The 4,568-nt window shown below is 52.8% G+C and overlaps 1 pseudogene; it reads left to right on the forward strand.

Annotated features, from left to right (window-relative positions):
- Positions 1-367: 367 nt before the first annotated feature.
- The window catches only part of LOC102377246, a 15,995-nt pseudogene continuing 11,794 nt past the window's right edge, over positions 368-4,568 (forward strand).

Raw genomic sequence — 4,568 nt, forward strand, 5'->3', positions numbered from 1 at the left:
GGGCATGAGCAGCACCCAGGTATGGTCAGTGGGGAGTAATGGACACCAGCAGGGTGGGCGGAGGGACTTGGGGGGTGGGCATTTAATCAGAGAATTTGTGATTTCTTATCAGAGAATTGGTGATTTTTTACCAGGGAAAACCAGATTGCTGGTCATAACCATGAAAGGAGCACAAGGCCAAAGCAAAATAGATGATGATCAGTCTCAGAAGGAGAACCAGAATTAGGGCAGTGCCAGTGAGGACCCATGAGAGCCTGCTGCTGTTTGGGACATGGGAAGAGGAAATGGCACCCCACAATCAATGTTAAGGGGCAACCAGCATGGGTTTATAGCAGACAGATCCTGCCTGACTAACCTGGCCTCTTTTTATGACTAGGTCACAAAGTTTTTAGATGCAGGGGTGGAGATAGATGTTATCTACTTGGACTTTAAAAAGGCTTTCGATGCAGTGTCGCACCCAATTCTCACAAGCAAACTGAGTAGGTGTGATGTGGATTTTTTCACAGTAAGGTGTGTAAATAACTGGCTTATGGGACACAGCCAGAGAATAGTGGTGGATGGGGAGGTTTCTCCCTGGAGAAATGTAGGAAGTGGTGTTCCCCAGGGCTCTGTCCTTGGACCAGTGCTGTTCAATACCTTTATCAGTGATTTGGATGAGGGGGTGAAAACCCTTTGTCCAAATTCGCAGATGACACCAAATTGTACCTCATGTACAGTGAACACAGTGGAGGGCAGGGAGTGAATCCAGGCGGATCTGGGCAGACTGGGGAAGTGGGCAGATCAGTATAGGATGCAATTTAAGAAGGATAGGTGCAAGGTGCTGCAGCTGGGGAGAAATAATCTCCAAGACACCTATAGACTGGGACGAACCACGGCAGTGGAAAGGGATCTCGGAGCCTTGGTCGATGCAAAAATGAACAAGCAAAGCTGAATGGATAAGTAAGGCATTCAATACTTCCCCTCTGTGTGGCATTGGTTAGGCCACAGCTGGAGTACTGTGTCCACAAGGTTCAGAGGAGGACTACCCGTATGGTTGAGGGCCTGCAGGTAAGCCCCTATGAAGACAGACTGAGGGACCTGAATCTCTTCAGCCTCTGAAAGAGAAGGTTGAGAGGTGATCTTGTGGCTGTCTACAAACTCATCCTGGGGGTGGGGGTAGGGGTGGGGGTGGCTTAGCAGGGAATAGGGAATACTCTGTTTACTACGGTGCCCCTTGAGGTTACTAGAAATAATGGCCACAAACTAAAGGAGAGTAGATGTAGGTTGGATATCAGGAAGAATTCTTTACAGTGAGGGTTACCAAAATATGAAATGGGCTCCCAAGGGAGGTGGTGCGTTCCCCTGCCGTGGGGGTGTCCATGAAAACATTAGACAGGCACCTAGCTGAGGTTGTTTAACCCCAGCGCTCTTTCCTGCCTAGAGCAGGGGGTCGCACTCGATGATCTACAAGGTCCCGTCTGGCCCTAGAAATCTATGAAACTTATGAGGTGGTCAAGAAAAAAAAGTAGCTCCATCAGGCCTGATGAGAACCTGTGATCATCTTCTGTCCTTGTTGTCATTAGCATTGCCTCCAAAGCTGTCGTCCTCTCTGGGCAGAATGGCATGCAGGCGACGTGCCAAAGGTGGGACTTAAGGGGTGGGAATTAGAGCAACAACTGGGACATTCATGTTTTGAATCTCTGGTTGCAGCATGGGAAATTAAAATGAATTGGCATTTAAAAAATCCTGCACCATGGTGGATGCACACTGCAGAGCGCACTGATGGAGTACACTCTTTGCTACGTGTTTGTGAGTCAGGGGTGGTTTCTCATCTCTGCTCCCCTGCCTGGCAACAACCTGTCTCCCCACCCTCTCTCCTCCCTGCTTCTATTGTTCCCTTGTCCTCATTGCTCCTTTCTCTCCATTCATTTTAATCCTTCTATTTACTTTCCCCTTGCCCCCGTGGCCCCTCCTCTCTCTTCTTAGAAGCTGACTTGCAGGAAATCAGCGGCTGCGCTCAGGTAGGCACCACCCAGGATGAGCCCAGCCTGCACGGAGCAGGAAGAACAATCAGCAGAAGACGGGGCCGTGCAGCCTCAGACCCTCCAGGACAGGACATGGATGAAGAGGCCGTCTGCTCCATCTGCCTGGACCTCCTGCAGGAGCCGGTGACCATATGGTGTGGGCACAACTTCTGCCGAGCCTGCATCACCCGATACTGTGAGCACCCTGTCTGTGGCTCAGGCGACGCCGTCCCCTGTCCCAGCTGCAGAGCAGAGTTCCAGATCGGGAGCTTCCGGCTCAACGCTCAGCTCAGAAACCTGGTGGAGAAGATTAAGGAGCAGAGTCTGAAACCAGGAAAGGAGCAGATGGAGAATCAGTGTGTGGAGCATGAGGAGATACTCAAGCTCTTCTGTGAGGAGGATGGGGAAGCCATCTGTATGATCTGCAGGGAGTCCCAGGCTCACCGGGGTCATACAGTGCTCCCCATCCGGGAGGCGGCCAACAATTACCAGGTAGGTGACACCACTGACCTGAGCGAGCCCCTTGCACAGACACACGCTTACCTGGCAGGAGAGATACCATGATAGGTTTCAGCCCGGGTGGTTGTACCTGCCGGGCAAGTGCAGTCCCTTTCTCCTCAGCTGTGAATGACTTAGTGTAGCTGAGCTGAAGGTCTATCGCTTGCACTGCAGGCAAGCTGACTTCTGAGAGAGTCTGCAAATGCCTCCCAATGCAAGGATCTTGGTGACAAAGCTTATGTTCATGGGGTAGAGCTCTTGGGCCTCCCTTTCGCTTGCTCCTTTGGCTGTTTGGTGAAGTGAAATTAGTGGGCATCTGACCTCCAAGGCCTCTGGCCTTGTGGTTTGCACAGAGGATGCCTGCCATGGATTTGGCAGTACCTGAAGCCCCAAGCTGAAGTGTCTGCAAGGAGGGTACTTGCTGATGGTAGCGTCACATAGCCATGAATGATTAAGCTCTGCTTACTTGACAGAATTCAGAACTGATTTGGCCCAAGAGATAAAATTAAAAACAAAAATGTCTGTGCAAGGTGTGGAGAAATCACACCCCTCCCCGTACCCACCCTCTGTAAATTGTTCAGTAAACTGGGGGAGAGACCTCTTCTTGTCAGTGAACCAAGCTCTGGGCCTCAATTCCCCGGGTGTCGATGTGAGGAACTTACCAGAAATCTAGCGAGGAACTTGGATTGAAGTGCTCTAGTCGTGTATCAAGAGGCTAACCAGCCTAGAGTGATTTGCTCAAGGAGGGTTTTCTTTCTCTATGCTGCTGTTTGAATCCTTTTCTCACCCTATGTCTCTTTAATAAATAAATCTACCTGTATTAGCCTGCCCTGCTGTGTGTGCTAACAGCCATGTTAGATCACTTTGCGAGGGTTGCTAAGGTGGGCTTGGCTGTTTTACTTTCCTCCTGTAGGAAGGAAGCACCCCCAAATCCCATGGTGGTTTAAGCAACCCCAAGGTCGGCAGGGTCTGTGTACCCAGGGCAGCACAGAGCCCTGCCAAAGACCCGAGTCCAGGTGGTGGCAGTGGTTACCCCAGGCTTGTGGCTGAGCTCCAGGAAGGGGGTTGGCTGCACGTAGGCACCCCAAGGGAGACACTCAGCGTGTGGTTTTTGGTCAGGCCAGTGAGGTGGGTGGGTCAGTGCAGGAACACCCAATACTGGCCCACGACGCAAGGTGTCCTTTGGGGGTAGATGATTTCAAGCTTTGGTAGCTAAGCGGGCACAATCCGTAGTGTAGGTGCAGCCACACCCTGCTCAGGGGGCTTTGTGCAGGTGACGGGCACAGGGACTCCATTTACCCCATGGCAGTAGCCATTTCAGTGGTGAACACTTGTGTGGACGTGTAACAGGACGTGCCCGAGGGCAGCTGTGACACCCTGTGGTGGCCACCTTAGTCCTGCCCTGCTCTTGCTCCAGCCCCTCCTGGTCTCACCTGCTGCCTCACTTGCGGCACCATGGTGCTGAAGGCAAAGAGCGGAGGCTGCCCTCAGGGCCTGGGGAGCTTTGGCTGCTCTCTTCCTATGTTTGGTTCTTCTCTCGGGCTCACCCTAGCCCACCTGATTTGGGTCTGGGCCCCACTGCCCACAGTCCCTGGGCTTTGAGACTCCAACCCCACTAGCCCTAATCTCCTCAAGGGCTAAATTCATGGCCTCTGCCCTCCCCTACAGCCACACCTGTGCCTCATGGGTGTTATTTTTTCTATGTTCTTTATCTCGGTAGGGGCCCCTGCCCTTTGGCCTTTACCCACCTTTATTCTGGCCATACGCCTCTGGTTCTTGCCCAACTTCCTTGGTCTCAGACCTCTCTGTATCAAGACTCTGGGTTCCTTGGCCCTATAACTGGGCTCATTCCCCCGAGTCCTTGGCTCTGCAGGGCTCTTGTCTCCTGCCTCTAAAGAGTGTCCCTCAGGCACCGCTGTGGCCTCCTTTCTGCCTCTGACAGCAACACCTCACCCCCCAGTGCTCTGCCAGCTGCAGATCCCCGCCAGGTCCCAGCCACCTCCTACCTCTAGGTTCCCGCCTCTCCTGCAGCTCCTCAGGCACGTGCCTGCTTCGGGCCCCCTCTCC

The sequence above is a fragment of the Alligator sinensis genome, unplaced genomic scaffold (genome assembly GCF_000455745.1).
Source record: "Alligator sinensis unplaced genomic scaffold, ASM45574v1 scaffold2082_1, whole genome shotgun sequence".
NCBI lineage: Eukaryota > Metazoa > Chordata > Crocodylia > Alligatoridae > Alligator > Alligator sinensis.